Raw genomic sequence first — 27,708 nt, forward strand, 5'->3', positions numbered from 1 at the left:
CAGTATGCTAATGTTTAAGAAACAATACAAATATTCATCTACCCTCCCCAAAGGACAAAAAAAAATCAAATTCCTGTTTAACGGTGAGAGGCATATCCTCTGCCATTGTCCGGGTCAGACCTCAGTAATGTCTCTCCTACTTTCATCCCGCATTGCAGACAGCAAAGAAAATATATCATGGAAAATAGAGCTGTATTTCACTGGTAAGTACCTTAGCTTTTTAAAATTCAAATGACTTAATTATTTGCAAAATGTAATTAGTGCAACTAAGCCACTTTTCAGTTAGAATGTGTAAAAAGGCGTTAGGAATATCTTAGCGCCTGCATGCTGGTGCTGGAAAGTGATAATCTTCAGCCAGTCACTCTGTTTCTCTGGGAATCTTGTGTCTTTTATGCCATGGTTTAGTCAGTTGAGATTTCCAACAGCTGATAAATTAAGAGGCCCTAAAATGAGGGGTTTAGGCTGGAAAGCCTGAAATAAACTGGAATTGACTATCCCCCTGGATCAACACCTGGAAGTGTTTAAGTGGGTCTGGGGGGAAGCCCCAGGCAGGTGTTACTATGGGACGGGGCAAACAGGCCTATTGCTCTTAATACAATTCCGTCATTTGGGGGCCAGAGTCCCACTCTGCCCTATTACTTAGGTCCAACCAAATTCACGGTCCAGTCTGGTCAATTTCATAGTCATAAGGTTTAAAAAATCGTAAGTTTCATTATTTCAGCTATTTAAATCTGAAATTTCACTGGGTTATAATTGTAGGGGTCCTGACCTGTAAAGGAGTTGTGTGTGTGTGGGGGGGGGAGGGGTGTCACAAGATTATAATAGCGGGGGTTGCGGTTCTGCTACCCTTACTTCTGTGCTGCTGCTGGTGGCAGCGCTGCCTTCCGAGATGAGCAGCTGGAGAGCAGTGGCTGCTGGCCGGGATCCCAGCTCTGAAGGCAGAGCTACCGCAAGCAGCAGTGCAGAAATAAGGATGCCATGGTATGGCATTGCCACCCTGACTTCTGAGCTGCTGCCTACAGAGCTGGGCCCTCAGTCACGTTCCGGCCGCCCAGCTCTGAAGGCAGTGCAGACGTAAGGGTGGCAATATCATACCATGCCACCCTTATGTCTGTGCTGCTACTGGCGGGGTGCCACTTTCAGAGCTGGGCACCCAGTCAACAGCCGCTGCTCTCCAGTCCCCCAGCTATGAAGGCAGCGCAGAAGTAAGGGTGGTAATACGACAACCCCCCGCAAAATGACCTTGCGAGCTCCCTGCAACTGCCTTTTGGGCCAGGCCCCCCAATTTGAGAAATGCTGGTCTCCCCTGTGAAATCTGCATAGTATAGATAGAAGCACACAAAAGACCAGATTTCACAAGGGGTGACCAGATTTTACGGTCCGTGATGCGTTTTTCCTGGCCATGAATTTGATAGGGCCCTACCTATTACCACTAAGTGCAGCTGAGGTTTGAGGGAGGGATCCTTGTGCCCACCAGATCGCGGGGCCAATTCTTCCTCAGCCTCGCCCCCAGAACAGACAGAGCAGCCTCAAGACCAACAGCCATCTGATGTCAGCAGATCGAGGAACGTGATCGTTCCCCTTTATTCAACATTGGTGAGGCCTCATCTGGAATACTGTGTCCAGTTTTGGTCCCCACACTACAAGAAGGATGTGGAAAAATTGGAAAGAGTCCAGCGGAGGGCAACAAAAATGATTAGGGGTCTGGAGCACATGACTTATGAGGAGAGGCTGAGGGAACTGGGATTGTTTAGTCTCCAGAAGAGAAGAATGAGGGGGGATTTGATAGCAGCCTTCAACTATCTGAAGGGGTTTCCAAAGAGGATGGAGCTCAGCTGTTCTCAGTGGTGGCAGATGACAGAACAAGGAGCAATGGTCTCAAGTTGCAGTGGGGGAAGTCCAGGTTGGATATCAGGAAAAACTATTTCACTAGGAGGGTGGTGAAGCACTGGAATGGGTTCCCTAGGGAGGTGGTGGAATCTCCTTCCTTGGAGGTTTTTAAGGCCCGGCTTGACAAAGCCCTGGCTGGGATGATTTAGTTGGGAATTGGTCCTGCTTTGAGCAGGGGGTTGGACTAGATGACCTCTTGAGGTCCCTTCCAACTCTGATATTCTATGATTCTATGATTCTATGTCTGGAGACGCACCAACAGCCTGACCACATCTGCCTTTTTCTAACTATGCCTCTTATGCTGGGTCTGGGTAGGGAGATGGTCTACAAATCCCCAGGGCTGTGCACTACCGAAGGATTGCCCTATAGACTGAGAATCGTCCACTGGCCAGAGACTCTGGCTTTAGAGCTGCCATGGTCTGCCAGAGTAATGCATGGTTGCCCGGAAGGACCAGATTAGTAGTTTTAGAGTCATTAAAGCCAATGAGCAAAGCAAGTTCACCCACCGTGCGATAAAAGAAATCAGAGCGAGGTCTCTATTGCAAGGAGCTGGGGGTGGGGAAATTAGCATAACACCAGGAAAAATATGATCATGGTGTCCTGTCCTGCGTCCACTGGTCAGACTGTTGCTATACCGGATGTAGTCTCTCTCTCTCTCTCTTTTCACAATCTCTTAGATAGATAGGTAAAATAAATACATTTATAAAAAATACCAACTCGATCCCCCCATTCCACAGTACATTTTGAAGTCATAAAGGGCTTATGATGCAAATACTGAGACAACCTCACCTATTGTGGTACAATTGCATGAACTTGTTTGGTTCATCAGTGCAAAAGTACAAAGCATGGCTGTTGCTGGGAGGGGGAGGTGGGGTGTCCATCTCTGAAGAAGAAAATCCATTTAGAATGTCTTTAGGAGCCAAGCTGACAACAGATACGTTTTTTAAATCTGGGGTAATTATACGAATGAGAATATATCTCAATTTTTACCTTTTCCAAACAGATTCCTTATCTGATTCCAAGATGTAATTAGTGCAACTAAGTCACTTTTCAGCTAGAACATGTAAAAAGGTGTTGGGAATATCTTAGCACCCGCATGCTGGTGTGGTGGAATGATAATACTCAGCCATTCACCCTCTTTCTGCAGGAATCTTGTATCTTTTATGCCCTGGCTATACATGGCTTCACTGAAGTAAATGACAAAATCCAATAGACCTGACTGAAGCTGGAATTTAGCCCATAGTGAACAGCAGAGAAAACATAAATGTGAATTAAATAAAATAGTACAATTTCTCACCAAAATCTATATGATATGAAATGAGATTATTATAAGAGAAAGAAACACATTTTAGTTCTATTTTTTACTAATTAAACCATATTTATCTTTACATACTCTTTATGAGAGTCCGACAGCTGTATGTATAAAGTGTATAACTCATTTAGGTGAAATATTTCATACATTTAGTCTTTGACTTTTAAAGGGCAGCTGTGTGTAGTACAGTGTGTGCATGACTGCATACTGGGGGAAACACCCCCTTACTCCCACAAATAGTGCGGTGCGGGCGGTGCAATGGCCCCGGGCAGGTCCTCTGCACAAGGAGGAATTTCACCCCGGATCTCCTGGTGAATGTATTTGCTTGTGCACAGCTCACTGAAGAGCGAAGAGAAGGACCAAACCGGAATGCTGCACTAATAGTGTTGCTGGGTGTGTGTGTGCATATTAAATATTTTATTTTATATAAACTAAATACAGACTCAGTGCCACATAGTCTAGAAATTGAATAAATCAGTGTCATATTTTTGTCATGTTCCTTCCCTGAGGTCCTGCCTTTGAATAGTCTCAGGAGACAATGAATAAAACCAGCACTTTGGGATCCAACCAGCAAAGACCAAGAAAGGGGAAAAATCCATAATGCGGAGGGGGCTTTGCTGGAGTGACAGATTCTTTGCTGCACACATTTTATTCCATCTTTAGAAACCATCAATGCTTTCTCGGTGAAGGAACATCAGTAAAACAATAAGCTCCTTTTCTATTTATTGACGATGGTCCAGTATTCAACAACCAGCACGCAAGAAGCTGTTCTGCATACAGAATAAATGGCTGATTACATCCAGAAAATGTTCCTTAGTGCAAAACGGTTAGAGATTGCTGTGCTCCTGTTTTGTCCAATGAATATTGCCAGTGCAGTGACTTGTGCATGCACACGTCAGCAGGCATAGAAAGAACAGCATTTAAAAAAGAACACACCCTCATTATGAAGAATTCAGAAACGATACATTTTCTATCCCAAGCCTGTAGCCCTTATGTGAGTAACACACCCAGGCAGTCGACTGGGGAAAACCAGAAACAAAATGCGCAAGGTTTCTAGAATCACCTTCTCTTCATCCTGTCTTAGAAATCGAGCAGGGTGGAGCTATGAAGACAATGGACCAGGGCAAATGGGGACCTCAGCATTTAACTAGGACACCTATATTAGCACCCGGCTGTGCTCTCAATTGTGCTGTCTCATCTGCTCTCACGGGCCGGAGGGGAGGAGGTGACTTAAAAGTTCCCGAATTTCTTTAAGGGGGTGTCTTCAGCTGCTCCATAAATGGGGTCTGTAGCCGGTGCGGGACTCACCCCTGCAGCACCTCCTGCTGGTCGTCTCAAGGAATTAGCTCTTTTCCAGTCTGGGCGCCCTCTGCAGGCCGGTGTCCTGCTTGTAGCTGGCCCCGTGTCCCTCCCAGAGCCCGGTGCCCATTTCCCCTGGGGCTGCTCCTGCCCCCTGGCAATACCTCACCAGTCTGTATGGGTCTCCCCTCTCTGGGAAACCCCCAACCCTCTAATCCCCACCTTGCCTCAGTCTGGGCTACTGCCAGTCATCACCCAGCTCCGGCTCACTGGGGCAGACTACAGCGTAAAAGCCACTCATCATAGGCAAGGGGGTTCGGACCTGCTGCCTTCCTCTGCCTCCCAGTACCTCTGTGGGTCTTGGACCAGGCCCTGCAGCCTGGGGAGTTGCCAGCCTGGAGCTCCCCTGCTCCTCTGGCTTTCCCCAGCTCTGCTTCACTCCCAGTCCCCTTTCTGCAGGCAGCCCGGCCCTGCTCTCTCCCAGCCTGGAAAGAGAGTCCTCCAGGGCCTCTTGCTCACAGCCTTTTTATACAGGCCAGCTGTGGCCTGATTGGGGCGTGCCCAGCTTAGCAGCTCTCAGCCACAACCTTCTCCCAGGGCTGACTTTAACCCTTTTTCCATGGGAGTGGGGGAGCCGCCCCACTACAGGGTCCAATGGCAAGTTTTGTCTCTGCTGGTTTAGTCTCTCTCTCCTGCTGGACTAACACAATTCACACGTCCACGCCCGTCTGCGGCCAGCGACAGCTACCAGGCACACAAGCTACCTGGCACACAACCAAACCTGGAACTTGGTTGGCCTTTTCTAAGGCTGGTCGAATAACCCAGAGTTTTAGTGCCATGGGGAGGGGGGACAGGGATTCATATTTGTCTAGAATGCTGAGCATTAACCCAGTTCTGCCCCCTTTCAAGGCAATGGTAAAATCCCCAACAACTGCAGAATCTGACCAGTCCTGAAAATCTTTGAACAGCTCAGCCCCAGTCTATCTCCGGTGGCCTCCTCCTGGCACGTACAGGGCAGAAAAAGCTACCCTCACAGCCCTTGTATAAGGGGAACCCTTTCCTGACAGCAAGGGGGCATGCCAGGACAGGATGGGCTGGGGCTGGAATGTATTGCATAGGGGGCCATTACAAACGGGAATGAGTTAGAGTACCCCAGGAGCTGCTTGAAGTTGTGCAAAGCCCAAACTGACCTTTGGCTGCCCCCAGGACTGCCAGACCCCCTGCCCTACTCCTCACTGGTATGCAAGCACTGCTCAAGTGTCCTTGTGGGTTAGTCACCTTGCCACAGTCCTCTCTCACAAAGGCTGGGATGGAGACTTCCAGGTGGTGAAGGAATCACTTCTAGGCAACACTCAGTAACCTCCAAGTGAGAAGACAAGAGAACAGCTCATAATACCACCTGACAAAGGGATTGATGTGTGATGGGAGCCACAGCTTCAGAAAACAGATTCCATAATAAAGAGGAAATTGCTGCGGATTCTAATATAACCAGCAATAAACTATAGGGAGACAAAAAATCATAGACAGTAATAATCTAGGAAGAACATCAGAAAGGAGAAATTGTCAGACTTTCTGTCAGCACAGTTATGGCTCTTTACAACCAGCCCATCAAATCGGATATCGGCGCTGGGCACTCTCTGGCGAAAGCACGACCTCTGCTCGGCAGCTGGAGGGATTTGATAAACGTCCACACAAATACATGCGTCCCACCCGCACCCTCCTCCTTTTTAGAGGACTGTGTTGATATATGTGCATCCGTAGCATAGGCAATACATCCTGAAAGGGAACATGGCACAGATGCATTTGCCCGACAATAGGATTTGCTCGAGTTCCCTGAGTCTGGCTCCTAGCTGTGGCGTAGCTGCATTGTAGCGTTTGTCAAGGGCGGAGAGACCTGACCAGTTCCTGGTGGAATGGGTTAATCTCATGGGGGACGGGTGGGCATTGAAAAGCTGGACAGTCCACGGTGGTCTGAGGGGGAAGGAGTCTCACCCCAGAGCAGACTCTCACCCCATCCTCTGAACCACTTGAGACTAGAGCCAGGGGACACCTGCTCTTTGGGAATTCGAGGCAGAAAGAAGGATTCAAGCAGCCGGACCCTCCTTTGAGCCTCCTGAGGCACAAACCACCCGCGGAGGGTGAGGGGGCATCAGGAAGAAATAGGGCTTGTGGCACCGGCCCCGAGAACTGGCTGAATGTGGTGTGTGTGTGTGTGTTCATACTCCCCCAATGAGCTCGGCTGCTCAGGGACACATTATGCCCATGTGGGCCAGTGGCTAAATCCCAGAGTCTTTTCTTAATGTAGAGCTTAAATTGAGAGTAGCTGGCATAGAATCATAGAATATCAGGGTTGGAAGGGACCTCAGGAGGTCATCTAGTCCAACCCCCTGCTCAAAGCAGGACCAATTCCCAACTAAATCATCCCAGCCAGGGCTTTGTCAAGCCGGGCCTTAAAAACCTCTAAGGATGGAGATTCCACCACCTTCCTAGATAACCCGTTCTAGTGCTTCACCACCCTCCTAGTGAAAAAGGTTTTCCTAATATCCAAGCTAAATCTCCCCCACTGCAACTTGAGACCATTGCTCCTTGTTCTGTCATCTGCCACCACTGAGAACAGCCGAGCTCCATCCTCTTTGGAACCCCCCTTCAGGTAGTTGAAAGCAGCTATCAAATCCCCCCTTGTTCTTCTCTTCTGCAGACTAAATAACCCCCGTTCCCTCAGCCTCTCCTCATAAGTCATGTGCTCCAGCCCCCTAATCATTTTCATTGCCCTCCACTGGACTCTCTCCAATTTGTCCACATCCTTTCTGTAGCGGGAGGCCCCAAACTGGACACAATCCTTCAGATTTGTCCTCACCAGTGCTGAATAGAGGGGAATAATCACTTCCCTCGATCTGCTGGCAATGTTTCTACTAATGCTGCCCAATATGCCGTTAGCCTTCTTGGCAACAAGGGCACACTGCTGACTCATATCCAACTTTTCATCCACTGTAATCTCCAGGTCCTTTTCTGCAGAACTGCTGCTTAGCCAGTCAGTCTCCAGTCTGTAGCAGTGCATGGGATACTTCTGTCCTAAGTGCAGGACTCTGCACTTGTCCTTGTGGAAACTCATCAGATTTCTTTTGGCCCAATCCTCCAATTTGGCATCTTACAGGGGCCTTCTGCACCGGGGTAATTTTCACTCTCCAGGAACTGACCTACTTTAAATGTCGAGCCTCAATTACTTTGTGTCAGATCAAGCACAAGTGCAGACCCCATCCTTAGCCAGGCACGTACGAGGGGAGAGGTGCGTGCAGGCAGGGTGAAGGAATAAGCTGTTTCTTTTGACTTTTCCCCCTCAATTAAATAAACAAACAAATAAAAATACCTTGGGCATTTTGGCTCAATAGTTTCTTTGCCTTTCTGTGACACTGGGGGACTTCTGTGTTCACACCCAGCACTTGACTGCAATGAGATGTGTACAGAATGTACCTAGCGAGGCAGCATTTAAAAGCTAATGAAACACTGATTAATAACATCGCTGTGGAATGCAGGTGCCAACGCCGTGTGTGGAATTATGGACACTCACCGATAGCGGCTTTAAAGGCTGAGACTAAAAGGTGTTTAAAGCAGGCTTGTCCGGGGAGTATATAAACAGGTTTTCTCAAGACAAAGGCAAGAAATGTCTCAATTTCAATAGGCTATTCATTGTAGGGGAGGGTGCTGGAGGAGAACATTTACCTTGTGAATCTGCAGCAGGATGCTTTGCACTGGAACATACCAGGGGACAGCTTAAAGAAGATGGATTAGCCCCTCAGTTACCCTCCAGAGGAGAACGGAGAACGAACCTTAGTGAATCAACTTGACCCCTGAACAAAGGGAGACTGAGAGATAAGGACACAGAGAAAGACTTGGATGGTCCTTCACCTGAGGAGACAAGGTAAACCAGCACCCTGGACTCTGTAGGGATCCAGCCAAGAGTCAATCACATTGCTGGAAAAGGAAGTTTGGTGAGAAAACCACCATGAACAAAGACTGTAGCTTGCTAAGTCAAGTCTTAGCCACTAGAAAGTGTATTTTTACTTGTGTGTGTTTGTAACCATTTCTGCCTTTATTCCTTCTACTTGCTATCACTTAACCTATGTTCTTTTGTTATTAAACTTGTATTATTTCTACTGTAAACCAATCCAGTGCTGTATTTGAAGGGAGAGGTGGGTTTACCCCAGTTACACTGACCAGCTGCAATGTAGTGACTCTTTAAAAGAGCAGCAAACTTAATATCAGTGGTAGAGACTGTGCATTGCAGAGAAGCACCCCTGGGGAGCTGGGGGCCTGGCGTTCATGGCTTGTTCTCTGCTAGGGAGAACCTGAGGAGTTCGCTGGTGAGTGTGACAGGCTGGTGTGGCAGGGAGCTGCCCAGTTTAATTGCCAGCAAAGGTCGCTCTGGCTGAGGCAGAAGGTAACACAGTGGCTCACAGTTTTGGGCGTTCGCAGCAGCGTATTACAATGTCCCCTTCACTTCTGGCAATAAGGAACAGTGCCAAAAACATGATCTAAAGCCCAGTGAAACGAATGCAGCCTCCCTTCGACTTTGGCATTGGATCCGGGTCTAGAAAAAAGGCTTCACTCTCCCCTTAAATACTCTCTTCTTTCTTCCAGGCTGCCACTGCTCGGCCACTACCCTGCACCAGCGCCAGCAGCTCTCAGACTTGGCCAAGTACAGCTGAAGTGTAACCCATTTTCTATCCGAATGATCCGGCAACATGCTAACCACGGCACATTTGTTTTTCTGTTCTATGTTTCTTTCTGTCTAGGTTAGACTGCAAGAACGTGAGGGGCGTGCCCTTTTCAATGTCTCGGCCATGATTTGTATAAATGAGATCAAGGCCCTCTGGTGCCTGGGTCTATAGAGGCGTAAAACAAGACAGAGTCCCTGTCCTGAAAAGCTGATACCTACGTCAACAACACAGACACAGGATTAGAGGGGAAACAGAGGCACAGACAGGGGAAGTATCTTGCCCAAGGTCACTGGTAGGCCTTGCTGGAGCCTTAGGCATAATTAACAGTGAAAACCAAAGTCTGTTAACCAGAGTAGACCTGGCCTTAGCAGAATAGTAACACACATGGCGTCAACTAACCAAGTAAGCGCATTCCTGACCAGAGAGGATGGTACAAGAATATACAGATCTCTCAAGTAACTGTGTAAATGGATTCCTAAGAGATAGCACAGGAAAACACCGACCCCTCGTAAGATAAGGAGGGGATGACAGGATAACAGATGAGGATGTTTTGTTCGAACTAGCAGGTACAAGGATAAGGGTGGTAACTAACCACGTCTGGAGTTTGATACGTTTCTCCTTTGTATCATCATATAAAAGGAGAAGTTCTAGGAGGGCCCTCTGTGTGCTGGTCATGGGGATAGGATCCTGGTGAACAGAGTGAGCTGGCACCGTTGTCCTGCGTGTACGTGCGTTACTGTCCCTCGAGCTCCTATAGTGCACTAGTACCGTATTGTACTGGTGCCTTCACCACCAAACCGAGGTCTTTCTAATGACTAACATTGAGGTCTGCTGAATTAACAGGCCGCCCTGTCTGCTAGCACAGCTGACACTAGACCTCCAAGAACAGCAACACTAACAGCATTAGCAACCCTGCAGCACGAAAACATCACCCCACCAGGTAGTGCAGGGACAGGGCTAGAACCACCAGCTCAGAGCCCTGACCTATGCAGCTATGTTGCCCCTGCAATGAAATAACAACCCTGGTTTTATGAGAGAACATCGCTTTTAGCCCAGCTAGCTAGGGGTGAGCATTTTAAAGTATGCCATCAAGTACTAAAAATATCTGTTCTGCTAATTAGCATTACAGAAGCAGAATCACAGAAGTGTCAGCAGTAGTTTTTATATAGATCATTTGCAATTTTTTTTTTAAAGTTTGGTGTTACATTTGACAGAAAGAATAAATCTATATTCCCAAACAATGCTTAATCAGAACACTGATAATGCTTAATGAGCTGTGACTTATAATAAAAGTCATTTTTTAAATATGATGATGACACCTTGAGTTGAGAAAAAAATTTGTTTGTCTTTTCCAATGACTAATTCAGCTTCTGTTCAGATGATTTATGGAAAAATGAGATAAGAGAAATGTTAGGATTAAAAAAGGAGGTTGGAGGAAGGTTACTAGTGGAGTTACTCAGGATCAGTCTTGGGACCAACCTTATTTAACATTTTCATTAACATCCTTGTCACAAAAATTGGGAGTGTGCTAATAAAATCTGCAGATGACACAAAGTTGGGAGGTATTGCCAATACGGAGGAGGACCAGAATATCATACAAGAGCTGGATGACCTTGAAAATTGGAGTAATAGAAATGGGATGAAATTTAATAGTGCAAAGTCATGCATTTAGGGACTAACAACAAGATTTTTTGCTGTCAGCTGGGGACTTATCAGTTGGAAATGACAGAGGAGGAAAAAACCTGGGTGTATTGGTCGATCACAGGATGGCTATGATGAGTTGCCAATGTGATGCAGCTGTGAAAAAGGCTAATCATAGAATCATAGAAGATCAGGGTTGGAAGGGACCTCAGGAGGTATCTAGTCCAACCCCCTGCTCAAAGCAGGACCAATCCCCAACTAAACTAATGCGGTCCTACGATGCATCAGGCGAGGTATTTCCAGTAGTAACAGGGAAGTGTTAGTATCATTATACAAGTGAGACCTCATCTGGAATACACCTCTACCCCGATATAACGCTGTCCTCGGGAGCCAAAAAATCTTACCGCCTTATAGGTGAAACCGCGTTATATCAAACTTGCTTTGATCCACCGGAGTGCACAGCCCCGCCCCCCGGAGCACTGCTTTACCACGTTATGTCCGAATTCGTGTTATATCGGATCACATTATATCGGGATAGAGGTGTATTGTGTGGAATTCTGGCCTCCCATGTTAAAGAAAGATGAATTCAAACCAGAAGAGGTGCAGAGAGGGGTCCTAGGCTGATCAAAGGATGGAAAACCTACCTTACATGATGAGACTCAAGGAGCTTGGCTTGTTTAGCCTAACCAAATGAAGGCTGAGGGGAACTATGATTGCTCTCCATAAATACATCAGAGGAATAAACAGCAGGAAGGGAGAGGAGTTATTTAAGTTAAGAGCTGATGCTGGCACAGGAACAAATGGATATAAATTGGCCATCAGTAAATTTAGGCTTGAAATTAAATTAAGGTTTCTAAGCATCTGAGGAGTGAAGTTTTGGGGAGCAGTGGCGGCAAAAAAACCTATGATGGGATTGCCTGCAATGAGATATGGCCATCTGCAACTATTATTTGCAAATAATTCCAATGGCCTGTGATGGGACACTAGTTGGGGGGGGGCTTTGAGTTACTACAGAGAATTCTTTCCCGGGCGTCTGTCTGGGTCTCGCCCACATACTCAGAGTCGAACTGATCAATATTTGGGGATGGGAAGGAATTTCCCCCCATGTCACATTGGCAGAGATTGAGTGGGGGATGACAGGGGTTTGCCTTCCTCTACAGCATGGGCCACAGGTCACTTGCTGGTTTGAACTAGACTAAATGGTGGATGTTTTGTTATTTGAAGTCTTTACATCAAGATTTGAGGACATCAGTAACTCAGCCAGAGGTTGGGGTCTATTACAGGTGGGCAGGTAAGGTTCTGTGGCCTGCAATGTGCAGGAGGTCAGACTAGATGAATCATGATGGTCCCTTCTGGCCTTAAAATCTCTGACTCTATAATGAAACAGTGAACCAGGTCCTCTTTAATTTATCTGAGTTAGTTGTTAGTGGTGAGCTGGACTGTACCATATCTAATGCACCAAAACAGTCTCCAGTACAAAACCCTGTTTCCACACCCTTGTAACTTTTGGAAACATTCATCTGTTTCCCTAGAAAATTATGAAAAAACAACCGTTAAGTTATTACTATTTTTGCCAACTTTTGGCACCGTAGTTGGAGCTCTGTGTGACACAGAGGCTGGCATGATCCGTTCCTAGGGGAGTTTATAATTTACACAGATGATACCTGTGATGTTGTCTAATTAAAATATAACCATGAAGCCATTGTTTCTACCACTGTTATATACTTGCAACGGCTCTTATATAAAATATAACTCATGGCCAGAAGGGGTTAAGCAGCTTGCAGACTAACTAACCCAAAGGGACCTTTAAAGACATGTTAGAAAGGTTTGGGAATGGGAATTAGTGCCATTCATGCTAAAATGTCTAGAACTTTGAAATGCAAAGTTCTCTATTGTTAGAAGTGATACTAATTGTGTGTAACTTTAATTCTAGCCATGTAAACAGAGTTCCTGTCTGTCACTACAACTATTGTTTCAGAGATCAAAAGGGAATATTAACATTTAGATGAATCTTTGGTACAATAATGTCATTGTCTATATGTCTCTTTGAAGTTTGTGATGGACTGCCTAATGGATGAATTGCCCTATGTTAATTTGTGTAACTAATTAGTGGTGGTGTTTAGGATGCAGAAGGTTACATCAAAAGCACATTGTTTACCCAGGACGGTGTGGTCATGTGGATGCTAGATCACTGTCTAAAAGACCATTGCGTCCTGATTCCATCATCTCAGATCTGCTTGAGGCTTCATATAGGGGAAACTTGAGCCATAAGGACTGAGATCCTACTTCTAACTGGATCGCCCTAACATATAAACATTGGGCTATAATCTAGGGACTATTTCTGAAAGAACTCTGTGCAACTCCAAAGCTCACCGTCTGTGCTATGAATCTGAACCTCGATGGATTGAACTCATGTCTGTATGTATATTGATCTTTGAACCATATTCTCGCTCTTTTGTTTTTTAATAAATTTTAGTTTAGTTAATAAGAATTGGCTGTAGTATGTGTTTGGGCAAGATCTGGAATATTCAATAACCTGGGAGGTAATGTGTCCGGTCCTTTGGGATTGGTAGAGCCTTTTCTTTTATATGATGAAATAAGATTTTCAGAAATCATCATATTTGACTTAGGTACCTGGATGGAGGCCTGAGACTGGATCACTTGAAGGGAACTGTGTTGTTTGGACTTCTGAGTAACCAGTGAGGTAATAAAGAAGCTGTTTTATGCTGGCTCGGTAAATCTAAGTATTGGAATATCCACCAGCTTTTGGGGGGATTGTCTGCCCCATTCTTTGCAGTTCACCCTAATTGAGTGACCACAGCTGGGACCCTGGTCACAATACCTATCAGGACACTCAAAGCAAGGATCTTTGAGAGCTGCATGCAACTTTTTGGGGAGATGAAAAATGACTTTTCAATCAAAACAAACCATTCTGTGAAAAAATTGTGTTGACATTTTCTAACAAGAAATTTTGAAACAACACATTTCAAAAATGTTAAAAAACATTTCACTTTTTTTAAATGGGGGAAAGAAAATATTCTCCCATTTTTTTAACCCCCCTCCACTACACCTTTTCCAGTAGAGAAAGGGAGAAAAATGTGTGGGATTTTCTCTCCACCAATATGAAACAAATTTTAAATTAAAAAAAAAAAATCCCAAAACTGAATTGTAAAAATGAAAATATTTCATGATGAGATTTTGAAAAAAAAAATCAATTATTATTTTTTAATTATCAATAATTTTTGGGTGAGGGGTAGTTAGGGTTTTGACTGTTCATTGTGCATTTGGGTTTATATATTTGTCCCCTAACCCCAAACATTTCTTTGCTTTTAACTTCACTGGACACTTGTAACTCTTCCTAAAATTTCTTTTTTTTGTCAGTTCTTTATTATTTCAGCAATAATTGTCACATAGACACTCAGAGTCTGATGTTTTAATGCTTGGTACCATTTGAAAGCTAGCATTGTGTGCTGTCATCAGGGATCACAGATTGGTGCGAACTCAAACAGATTTTCAGATAATGGTCAAGAAAGAGAAACTGAATTGAAGAGGTTGAAGAACAACAACAACATTGTCTGAATAATGTGCATGTGGGATCAGATCTCTTGTCAACTCTTAAGGCTCAGAAAATGCTCTATATATTTTTGGGCTCCCAGTGTGCCAGCATTAGCGCCTATCCCTGGGAGTTCATAAGTAGAGCTGGTCAAAACTCTGACTTTCTATTCTGTGGGGATTCTGACATTTCAGGAAAAAAATGTTTGGAACTTTTTCATTGTCAGATTATTAATTTTTGTTTTATTATTTTTATATTATTTTATTTTTTATTATTTGAATTGTATTTTACATTATTTGTGCTGATTCCTGCCCTCCTCTCTTCCTGACTCACCGAGAGCAGTTCCAGACACAAGAGCCTGCCAATGCTTGACCTCTAACCTTTCGAGAGTGTAGGGTGGTGGAGTAATATTGCTCTCCCTGGTCCAACAACAGGCTCATGCCAACCCATTCCATCTCACTGTCACCATCTTCTGAACCATTCCACGCCGTTTCAAACCCTTCCAGAGATTCATGGAAGCCTGAACACTCCTTCTCCCCAGCCCTCAGTCCCATGGTGCTGCTGCCCGGTCTGACTGGAACTTTTTCTTTCACTGCCTCACATTCCCAAACTGTTGTGTTTGCTTTGTCCTGCAGTTAATTTGCAATAAAGTTTAGATGTTAACACCACCCTCTTTCCCCTTCCTTTCATTGGTGCATCTTTCCATTGCCCCTCAGTATAACCCCTCACCCCCCCAATGTAATCCATCCCAAATTATCGCTCTCTCATTTTTATTCTTCAGTGCACAGATGTCTGGCATGCAGGGTGGGGTTGTACCCAGTGGGACAGCCCGGTACTAAGGGCAGGGTGGAACCGCATTGCCCCAGGGGTAGCTCTGAGACGGAATGTGCTTCGGGAGACACAATCCTTGCTCTGTTTCCCTTCCCACTTTTCTCTGGCCATGTGGAAGATGCAGACCAGGATGCATCCATGCAGTCCTTTCCATAGGCCTCAGCAGGGTGACAGCTAGAGCAGTGACAAGTCTGCTGGGGTCCACATTTACATCTTTACTGCTTTTAAATGTTGGCATCTTTCATTCTCCCACCCGTCTTTATATGCTAGGCTTTCCTTCCTGTAGAAAGCTGCTGCACCCAGGTCCATAACGTGTTTTCTCTCTGTTCTGCGTCTGCAAAGTGTCTTATGACGGATAAGATGAAAGACTCTGCATTAAAAAAAAAAACACTTTGTAATTCTCTGTTGTCTTTTTTTACAAGGTGTTGGGTGGAGGAGGTACATCACGGTCCCCATCAGCTAGAGGAATCCACTTCCTCGTGGATCAAACAGGAAATCATGCACGTTTAGCGAGGGGATGACGCCATCTTTTTGTGGTACTGGGAGATACAGGAATTGATGAGCATATAGGTAAGCAGCTATACATTTAGCATGCTGCACTTCTACACGTCTGGCATTGATAGATGTTACATACAGACAGGGGGAATGAATAGGGGTGTCAGAAAGATCTTAGAAAGTGGAGAAAAAAGTTTAACCCTGTTTGCAGGGGGGCTTTATGGATGCCAATCAAATGTGAACTGGCTTGTAGAGAGCAGTATTTAGGACACAGTTGTGCAGTGGTAAAGTGTCACATTGTGAGGGTCGTGAAAATGCTGTGTGACAAAGTTCCTCCTCTATCTTGGTGGGTCCTGCGCTTATTGGCAGATTTTCTTGCCTCAGAGAGAGATTCACCATGTGGGTTGGGGAACAGCCCAGAGACCTTCCCCTCTGGAAGGGCCCACAGTCCAGGTCAATTGGGAGGTTTGGGGGTAACCCAGGCCCACCCTCTACTCCGGGTTCCAGCCCAGGGCCCTGTGGACTGCAGCTGTCTATAGTGCCTCCTGTAACAGCTGCATGACAGCTACAACTCCCTGGGCTACTTCCCCATGGCCTCCTCCAAACACCTTCCTTATTCTCACCACAGGACCTTCCTCCTGGTTTCTGATAATGCTTGTGCTCCTCAGTTCTCCAGCAGCACACCCTCTCCCTCTCAGCTCCTTGCGCCTCTTGCTCCCAGCTCCTCACACTCACACCACAAACTGAAGTGAGCTCCTTTTAAAACTCAGATGCCCTGATTAGCCTGCCTTAATTGATTCTAGCAGCTTCTTCTTAATTGGCTCCAGGTGTCCTAATTAGCCTGCCTGCCTTAACTGGTTCTAGCAGGTTCCTGGTTACTCTAGTGCAGCCCCTGCTGTGGTCACTCAGGGAACAGAAAACTACTCATCCAGAGACCAGTATATTTGCCCTCTACCAGACTCCTGTACCACACTGGTCTGGGTCTGTCACAGCTGCTTGAAGCAAAACCAAACCAAACCATACAACAATAGCCTCTGTATATAGGGGAAAGATTGAGAGAGAGAGAGAGAGAGAGAGAGAGAGAGAGAGAGAGAGAGTGAGAGTTCCTGGCAAGACCTGTTGAACTTAGAGGAGAATATTGATACAATAACTAATGGGCCACTTTTCCTAGTTCAACCACTTGTCTGAAGTCCTCAGCAAACAGCAATGCAAGAAGTCCAGGCGGTTTAATGTTTACTTTATATTAGTTCCTTCTATCAGTTTCCCCTCACTCCTCTCACCCCCCCCCCCAATTGTCTGAGTGAAAAAGAGGCTAGAGCTGTGTAAATAATGTTTGTTGGTTTTGTTATTTTTGTTAGCTGTCAAGTCTGAAAAAAATTGAAAAAAAAATTCCCATTGACCCTCAAATGAAAATTTTCAGAAATGTTGGTGAATCACAAAATGGAAAAAAATGTCATTATGGGGCAGACAAAATGTTTTGTTCAATCTGAAATGAAATGTTTTGTTTCAGTTTTGACCATTTTAAAAGCTTTTGTATCGTTTTTAATAAATGAAAGGAAATTTTAAAGTGAAAAGTCATTTTGAACCAAAAAATAAAAATGTTTTGTTTTAGAAATGTCAGAACAAAATGTTTCAGTTCTTCAGATTTTTTTTTAAACTAAACAAATCAGCAAAACTGACACGAATACACAAAATGGTTCTGTGTCACCAAATCTGCATCGTAAGATGCTTTTTGGAACAGGATTCAGCCATCTGGCCCAGAACGCCTCGCCTTTATTAATGTATTTCACCTCTGCATTCCTGATTTTTGATCATATGCTCCAATTCTCTGCCTTCCCAGAAATAAATCTGTCGAAATCAGTTTTGCTCTTTGCTTCAGTCACTTTCACTGGAAACCCAGCCCATCTTCCTCTGTGTGAATCACTTCTCACTGAGTTTCCTATTTACTTCCTGTTCCCCAGTTTTCACATTTTGGTCCTTATTGGATCACCTTGATCTGAAGTCAGGTTTCTTCATTGCTTAGGCTGAAACGCTTGCCTAGACAAGAACTGCCCCCCCACCACCACCCCCAGAAAGGAGTGGAAATCCATGTGCTTTCACTTGGCCTCACGCTCAGTTCTATTTGAGAAGGGCTCAATGTAGCTCAGGGGAGCGTGTGTGTGTGTGTGTGTATGTGTGCGTGAGCGCGCATACACACAACAGTATCTTTAAAGAGAAAAGGGGGTTTAAAGGAAATAAGTGAATGTAGGTCTTTTTTCACAAACACTGATTACATTTGTTTATTTATCAGAGATAAGACACTAATCCAGCAGTTCTCAAACTTTTGTACTGGTGACCCCTTTCACGTAGCAAGCCTCTGTGTGCGACCCCTCTTATAAATTAAAAACACTTTTTAATATATTTTATACCATTATTAATGCCGGAGGCAAAGCGGGGCTTGTGATGGAGGCTGACAGCTCGCGACCCCCCACATAATAACCTTGTGATCCCCTGAGAGGTCTGAACCCCTGGACTAAAAGATGATAAATGAAACTTATTGCGCATGCCCTGTCCATAGCCTGGTTCAGAATGTGTCCATTTGCCATTATTTGTATTTTTTAATAAGACATTGCCACGTTATGGATTAAGGAAATCTAAGATTTCATTTTAAAATAAGTATTTTGATCTTTAAAGGAATAAAACACAGATCCTTGGCCAAAGCTGTATGGTACATGTTTAGCATTTACAGAATTAAAAAGACAATAGTTAAATTTCAGAGGGGAAATTATTTTTTTAGAGATTTCTTAAAATCATTTCACTGCCAGAATGCACCACCAAGCTAAGTTAACCCTTTCAAAGCCCCATTGCTTTGGAGGAGTGTCCTGCATGCCAGCGCTTTACAATCTCATATGCAAAACCTGGCACCCAGTTGGCTCCCTCTTGGGAGCATCAGGTGCAGCCATGAAGCAGACTGTGGTTCAGCTGGCATGCGGGAGCTCTCAAGCATCATTCAATGTGCAGGTGAGCAAAGTGAGGACTCTTCCCATTCCTTAGTGTTCCTGGTCCAGAGCCCACTGAACTCAGGGGAAGGACTTCTATTGACATGCGTGGGCCTGGAGCTGACCCTGAGTTCCTGATGCCACAGGTCTCACAGCTTGGACTGGGCAGCGGGGGTGGGGAGCAGTTTTTTATTATTATTATTATTATTTACGAAAGTTCATGCATGATTTCTCACTGGTTCATTTTGTGCAATTTCACAAGCCTCTGGCATGGTGAGGAGGTAAATTCAGATTGCAAGTAAGGTACATATTTAACAGTGAGGGTCATTAACCATGGAAACAATTTACTCAGGGTCACGGTGGATTCTCCATCACTGATCATTTTTAAATCAAGATTGGACGCTTTGCTAAAAGCTCTGCTGTAGGAATTATTTGGGGCAAGTCTCTGGCCTGCGTTGTGCAGCAGGTCAGACTAGATGGTCCCTTCCGGCCTTGCAATCTCTAACATGTGACATTTACAACCTTTGGGGGAAATGATGCTGGGAAAACACAAAGCGACAGCTTCACATGAAAGCCTGAAAGTCGCAGGGAGCTGGTGTTGTCCGTAGGCTCTGGCCCCCCTTCTCCACCTCTGGAAAGTCACTTGGCTCAGGGGGTTAAGAGTAGGGCTGACAGTCCTGAGTCCTAGGGCCAGCATCTGGTGTCGATAACCCTTGGCACTGACACTGCACTTCCCCTGGGGGAGCTTGTTACGGTGTGAGTCAGAGGGTAAAGAGCATTGTCACTATTGCGCGGATGGCCCAGAAAGCCTGAGGCCCACACTGGGAGTGGACCATACAGGCAGAAAGCTTCCCCCTCCTTCTCACACAATAGCACCCCCTGGGCTATGCAGGGAACTGGCCCCAAAAGCAGGTGGCATGGCCAGGCCACGGGGAGGGGAATCTGCTCCATCCTACTGGCTGGTTCAACAGCAGCACCAGCAAAGGTCGTGCTTGCCTGAGGCAGAGTCTCTCCAGTGGTGCTCCAGGGCCACCCTGACTCCCGCACAACAGCCACAACCCAGCCCTACGTGACTCAACTGGGGCAGGCCGTGGTCCAGAGGCGGCGAATGAGTAGGCCTGAGCACCAAGGCTCTTTGTTTTGGAAACTGCATACAAATATCAAGCTGTCACCTTAAATCCTCAGGGGTTTCCTGGTCCTGCCTGCAGGCTAGGGGGCTCTGTAGGGAAGCGTGAAGTGTGGAGTCAGTCGGCACAGAGCCAGCCTAGAGCAATGTGAGTCCAGTTGTGCCTGAGGGAGCAGCCTGCTCTCGCTCTCTCTGTATTTGGTTGTCTTGTGTTAGACCGTTGCAGCATAACACTACCCCGAGGAATCCTAGATTCTAACTCCGTGTGTGTGTGTGCGCCGGGAATATAGCGGGTCTCACACTGATCTTTGGCCCATCATTAAACCTCTCTGAGCCTCAATTTCCACTGCTGCAAAGTGATGGTTTTCCAAGCTCACAGAGCAGGTGCCCAGCAGAAGCAATTCCAGGGCCACCCACTCATGTCTCATGCTCCAGGCCCTTAGTCACAAGGCAAACTTCCCTCCTTCTCAGCCTTGACGTTTTTATGTGTCCTTTGCTTTATTAACTATTCCGTCTATGGAAGCACACCAGGGTTGCATTTAAAATAGTATAAGTGACTCGCAGATTGCCAATTTATACAGTGGTATGGAACCACTTTTCTTAAAGTGACAGCTTGGTTGTTCTAATAATACAGCATCCCTCTTAGGGGAACAGACTGCAACGTTGTTGTTTCAGTCTATTGCTAATGAAGAATCTCTTAGCCTATCTGGCCAGGACTTAAGATAGGAAATCCCAAAGGGCAGCAAAGACACTAATTGTTCTCACCACTCAAAGCAACCCCTTAATCATGCAGATCAACCTGTTGCTGTTCTTTAAGAACACTTCTTTGTAGCTGAGGGACCATCAACTCAATCTGAGCAACTCAATAGTGATCTTTCTGATACGTCAGCTGCCAATAACAGATCAGGAAGTGAAGATCCCAGGGGTTCTTTCAACCCAAAGCTCTCGGTAACTTTTAATCTGTGCGAGGAGGTGTCAGGAAATAAATCAGGGGAGACACGGCCGTCCGACCGATAGATGGCTGGCACAAACAGGACAACACAAGAGTTCTTTCACTTAAAGCTAAACTTTACTAGTCTCAAGCACTTACACACGTCCGCAACACGTTAGTAAAACACCCCCAACCCTCGATAATTACCAAAGCTGAGTGTGGCGCTCGAGTGGCCCAGCGGCAGCCCATGTGCCGGTGGGGAACACAAGATGCATCCAGAGGGAGAGTCCAGTCCTGAAGAGTCCCCCTACCTCAAACATTCCCCCCTTATTTATACATTAGTAATAGAATGCCGTGTCCCTTAAAGAAAACTTGTTAAGCAAGTAGTTTCAATGGTCAAGCAAGAGGCTTTCTTCTCATTATTGATTAACCAGGTGTGGGGTTTTCCCAGAGTTTGCAGCTTTGAGGCCCCAATAGACATTCCTGTTCTTCTAAAATGCATGTATCAGGAACTTCAACACAATTCTTATCAGGAAGGACGCAGGGTCAAGCTGTCCTTTCTGTGGCACCCCAAAACCCCCTCCCCTCCTGCCTTAGTCAAGCTGAGACTGCTGAATAGGCCGCTTTTAACAATAAGCCATAGTGGTTTCAGGCACTTTACTGGTTTGCCAAAATCTCCCCCTACACTGGGTCCAAGAGTGGGAGGAACAATTCGGTTCACTCTTACTCTATGTGTTAGCCCAAGAATGAAAGCAGCACAAATTCCAGCTAGGGAATCATAACTGATACAGACACTTTACAATATCACTGCAGTTGACCTGGACTCCGCTTTGAGTTGTCACCGGAATAGCAACTGGAGTGCAGGTAACTATTTAAGTGTGCATGCTACATAATTCGCTACATAATTTTTTTTTTTTTTGTAATTTGTTGCAAAACAGAAGTGTGGTTTGTTTTGCTTTGTTTTACAACTCTGCAAATAGTCAGAGGATAAACAGATCGTTACCTGAGTAAAAAAATATGCCTGCTGAAGATTCAATCTGTCATATCTCCCAGAAATGAGATGGGAGAGTTCCTTATTTGTAACTCAATATCTATTGCAAAATGAAAGCAACAGGGAAGAGTCCTTTGTTCTCACATACAATGATGTCCGGAAGCTCTGGTTGTCCCTTCAGCTCCAGCCAGGGACAAAAGGTCATGCTTTTTCCTTTTCAGTCTACTTTAGCTCACAGCTCACACATATTTCAGAAGTGCTGAAAATACACCTTTTAATTTGCATTTTTTGTTACTGTTAAATTTCATATTCAAACCGGATGAAAATGATGGATCTTAAATGTGTGCATTACAATTTATTGTAGGGCTGTTGATTAACCGCAGTTAAATCACATGAATAACTCAAAGAAATTGATCACGATTAAAAAAAATGAATTGCGATTAATTGCAGTTTTAATCGCACTGTTGAACAATAGAATACCAATTGAGATTTATGAAATATTTTGGATGTTTTTCTACATTTTCAAATATATCAATTTCAATTACAACACAGAATACAAAGTGTACAGTGCTCACTTTATATTATTTTTTATTACAAATATCTGCACTGTAAAAATGGTAAACAAAATAAATAGTATTTTTCAAGTCACCTCATACAAGTACTGTAGTGCAATCTCTTTATCGTGACAGTGCAACTTACAAAGGTAGATTTTTTTGTTACATAACTTCACTCAAAAACAAAACAATGTAAAACTTTAGAGCCTACAAGTCAATTCAGCCCTACTTTTTGTTCAGCTACTCGCTCAGAGAAAGAAGTTTGTTTACCTTTGCGGGAGATAATGCTGCCGGCTTCTTATTTACAATGGCACCTGAACGTGATAACAGGCATTCACATGGCACTTTTGTACCTGGCATTGCAAGGTATTTATGTGCCAGATATGCTTCATGCTTTGGTCACCATTCCAGAAGACATGATTCCATGCTGATGATGCTCATAAAAAAATAATGTGTTAATTAAATGTGTGACTGAGCTCTTTGGGGGAGAATTGTATGTCTCCTGCTGTTTTACCCGCATTCTGCCATATATTTCATATTATAGCAGTCTCGGATGATGACCCAGCACATGTTGTTTGTTTTAAGAACCCTTTCATTGCAGATTTGACAAAACGCGAAGAAGGCACCAATGTGAGATTTCTAAAGGTAGAAATAGCACTTGACCCAAGATTTAAGAATCTGAACTGCCTTCCTGAATCTGAGAGGGACGAGGCATGGAGCATGCTTTCCGAAGTCTTAAAAGAGCAACATTCTGATGCGGAAACTACAGAACTCAAACCATCAAAAAAGTAATCAACCTTCTGCTGTGGGCATCTGACTCAGATGATGCAAGTGAACATGCGTCAGTCTTCTCTGCTTTGGATTGTTATCTAGCAGAACCCGTCATCTGGCACGTAAATATCTTGCGATGCCGGCTACAACAGTGCCATGTGAACGCCTATGCTCACTTTTAGGTGACATTGTGAACAAGAAACAGGCGGCATTATCTCCTGCAAATGTAAACAAATTTGTTTGTGTGAGCAATTGGCTGAAGAAGAAATAGGACTGAGTGGACTTGTAGGCTCTAAAGACAGGTTTCAGAGTAGCAGCTGTGTTAGTCTGTATCCGCAAAAAGAACAGGAGTACTTGTGGCACCTTAGAGACTAACACATTTATTAGAGCATAAGCTTTCGTGGACTACAGCCCACTTGGCTCTAAAGTTTTACATTGTTTTATTTTTGAATGCAGTTTTTTGGTACATAATTCTACATTTGTAAGTTGAACTTTCATGATAAAGAAATTGCACTACAGTACTTGTATTAGGTGAATTGAAAAATACAATTTATTTTGCTTTTACAGTGCAAATATTTATAATAAAAATAAATATAAAGTGAGCACTGTATACTTTGTATTCTGTGTTGTAATTGTAATCAATATATTTGCAAATGTAGAAAACACCCAAAATATTTAAATAAATAGTATTCTATTATTGTTTAACAGAGCCATTAATTTCACAATTTAATTGATTGCCATATGTGTGTTTAATACATTTCAGACGGTTCAGGCACTCAAAGATGTTGCTGGGTTTCTTGCATAAATTTAGATAATTAATTAAATAGCTGGAAAAGGGCATAGATGAATGGGAAGGATTACTGACAGTGAATTCTCTCTAACCTATGTCAACCTAGGTTTAGGTATAGACCAGGCCTGTGTAACTTGACTTACTTAAGAATAAAGCGAGCTCTGCAGACCATGATACAGAGACACTGGAAAAAACTGCTCTAGAAAGAAGACAGCAGTAAATGGAAGGACTTTGTGTAATCCTGAAAAGTTTGTTCCAGCAGCAATGAATCCCCATCCCAGTAAGGTCAGATTGTGGGTTTTGGGGACCTTCCCAGAGATTGCGATAGACACCAAATGCAAGTAAACCTAAATATGCAGTGGAATTTTACTGACAGATAAAGCTTGTGACTTGCACCTTCTGCCCTCTGACCGATTAAGGATTGAAAGCTAAAATCCATTCTTTTGTTCCATCCATTTCTCAGACTAAAAAAAAAGGCATCCCCTCCAGCACTGGCCAATTTTTCAAAATGAGCAGATATGTTTCATCTCCATGTTACATGAGAAGCAGATATGCTGTGTGAATGTACATCGTCATTTCAAATGCTCTGGACTGAATGCAAGCTATGGAAAGACGTACTCTAGCTGACCAAAGGTTTCAAAAGCTCCTTAAACAGCACGTGACCTGCTTTGCAAACTGGCGGCTGCTACAGTATCCCTGGCCCTGTATGCTCAGTGGGCCTTAAACTTATTCTCTTTCCCAGCCTTCAAAGCTAACAATCCATGGCCCTTGGGAATTGATTATTACCGCCACAAAACAGGTTCCATAAAACTTCACCAGTATTCTAAGCCAGAAGTCTTACTACATTTATGTTTTGCTTTCATTTTCCTGTCTTACTTGATGCCCCTTACTTCAATGCTTGGATGACTTATAGGCCTATGAATACTATGTTCACAGGGCAAGAATTATGTAGAGGCAGTAGTCGCTGTGAAGCAAGGTCTTGGTCATGAACAGAAAAACAACACACTAAAAGATCAGACTCACAGAGACAGTCACAGTCTTCAAGCAGCATCACCAAGGGAAGTATATTTCAAGCTGGGAGCTGGCTGTTGAAGGAGGTCTTAATCTGTACTGTTGTTCACCTAGCGCTTTCACCAGTCTGCTGTAAGACAATATATTTAAGTCTTAACTGATGACTAAGGTATAAGAGCTGGGGTATTCGGTGTGACCGCCCGTGCTGCTGGTCTATGTGATAAAAAGCAGTATTTTAAGTGTATTACGAACATGAGAAATCCTAGCCTAGTCCCATGGCTGGATAGAGATGGTAACATTGTTAATACTGATGCAGAAAAGGCAAAAATCTTCACTGAATATTTCTGTTCTGAATTTGGGAAGAAACAGGGTGACATACACCTATCACATGAGGGCGATGAAGTATTTTCAAGCACTTTTGGAACCAAAGAGAATACTAAGTAGAATATCTACTAAGGATAACCATGTTTAAGTCAGCAGGCACAAGAAGAAAGGGCTGAGGAGCTCTTTGACCTGCTGATGTTCATTTTTAATTAATCTTGGAATACTGGGAAAAATCCAGAAGGGGAAGAGGGCTAATCCTGTGACAATATTCAGAAAGGGCAAGCGGATAACTGGAAAAATAAAGGAAAAGCTGATACAGATACAACTGATAAATTAAAGGATAGGCATATCATTAATGCCAGTCAACCTGGTTTTATGGGAAACAGGTCTTGTGAAACCACCTGATTTCATTCGTTGATGAAGTGACGCATTTGGTTGATGAAGGTAGCTAGGTAGATGAAATATGTTGTCAGGCGCTGGGCATGTTACATGGATTAAGATCTGGATGGCAGACCGCAGAAAACACTTGTCAGTGGGGAATCATCATTGAATGGGGTGCGGTTTCTCGTGGGGTTCGCATGGATCAGTTCTACATCGGATGTCATTCACCATTTTATCAACCATCTGGAAATGGCTCTGTGGATGAGGGGAAAGCAGTGGACATGTTATTCCTTGACTTTAGCAAAGCTTTTGATACGGTCTCCCACGGTATTCTTGCCGGCAAGTTAAAGAAGTATGAATGGATGAATGGACTATAAGGTGGATAGAAAGCTGGCTAGATTGTCGGGCTCAGCGGGTAGTGATCAATGGCTCCATGTCTAGTTGGCAACCGGTATCAAGTGGAGTGCTCCAATTGTTGGTCCTGGGGCCAGTTTTGTTCAATATCTTCATTAATGATCCGGAGGATGGCGTGGACTGCACTCTCAGCAAGTTGTCAGATGACACTAAACTGGGAGGAGTGGTAGATACACTGGAGGGTAGGGATAGGATACAGAGGGACCTAGACAAATTTGAGAATTGGTCCAAAACAAATCTGATGAGGTTCAACAAGTGCAGAGTCCTGCACTTAGGATGGAAGAATCCCATGCACTGCTACAAACTAGGGACCGAGTGGCTAGGCAGCCGTTCTGCAGAAAAGGACCTAGGGGTTACAGTGGATAAGAAGCTGGATATGAGTTGACAGTGTGCCCTTGTTGCCAAGAAGGCTAACAGCATTGTGGGCTGTATAAGTAGGGGCATTGCCAGCAGATCGAGGGACGTGATCGTTCCCCTCTATTTGACATTGGTGAGGCCTCATCTGGAATACTGTGTCCAGTTTTGGGCCCCACACTACAAGAAGGATATGGAAAAATTGGAAAGAGTCCAGCGGAGGGCAACAAAAATGATTAGGGGTCTGGAGCACATGACTTATGAGGAGAGGCTGAGGGAACTGGGATTGTTTAGTCTGCAGAAGAGAAGAATGAGGGGGGATTTGATAGCTGCTTTCAACTACCTGAAAGGGGGTTCCAAAGAGGATGGAGCTTGGCTGTTCTCAGTGGTAGCAAATGACAGAACAAGGAGTAATGGTCTCAAGTTGCAGTGGGGGAGGTTTAGGTTAGATATTAGGAAACACTATTTCACTAGGAGGGTGGTGAAGCACTGGAATGCGTTACCTAGGGAGGTGGTGGAATCTCCTTCCTTAGAGGTTTTTAAGGTGAGGCTTGACAAAGCCCTGGCTGGGATGATTTAGTTGGGAATTGGTCCTGCTTTGAGCAGGGAATTGGACTAGATGACCTCCTGAGGTACCTTCTAACCCTGATATTCTATGATTCTATATAATAAATCTATCAGCCCCGCTGATGAAATATGACACAAAGGTTGGCAAACTGGTCACTAATGAGGAGGCCATGGCAGTTGTGTGGAGTGATATGGATTGCTGGGCCCATTCAAGCAAACTGCATTTTAATACAAACACATGCAAAGTTCTGTAAAGCATAATGCAGGCCAAACCTACCAAACTGCATCCTGGAAAGCAGAGATTTTGGAAAGGATTTTTGGCTCAATTAATTAACAATTAAACATGAGATCCCTGTGTGATGCTGTAGTAACAATGGCTTATGTGATCCGTGGATGTATAAACAGGGGTGTCATGAGTAAGAATAGGGAGTTGATTGTACATCTGGACAGGGCATTAACGAGACAACTACTGTGTTAATTTCTGGTGCCACATTTGAACAACAGAGTTGTGAAATTGGAGATTGTACAGAAAAGAGCCAGACAATGATTTGAGGGGTGGGAACATGCCTTGCAATGAGAGGCATACAGAATTTAATCTGTTTATTTTATCAAAAAAGTTTGAGAGGTGTAAGGACGTTCACAGGGAGAAAATACTAGGTACTAAAGGGCTCTTAAATTTAGCAAAGAAAGGCAGAAAAAGAACAAGTGTCTGGAAGCTGAAGCCGGATGAACTCAAAGAAGAAATAAGGTGACGTGTTTAACTTTGAGGGTGACTGA

This window comes from Chrysemys picta, chromosome 4 (genome assembly GCF_011386835.1).
Source record: "Chrysemys picta bellii isolate R12L10 chromosome 4, ASM1138683v2, whole genome shotgun sequence".
NCBI classification, from domain to species: Eukaryota; Metazoa; Chordata; order Testudines; family Emydidae; genus Chrysemys; species Chrysemys picta.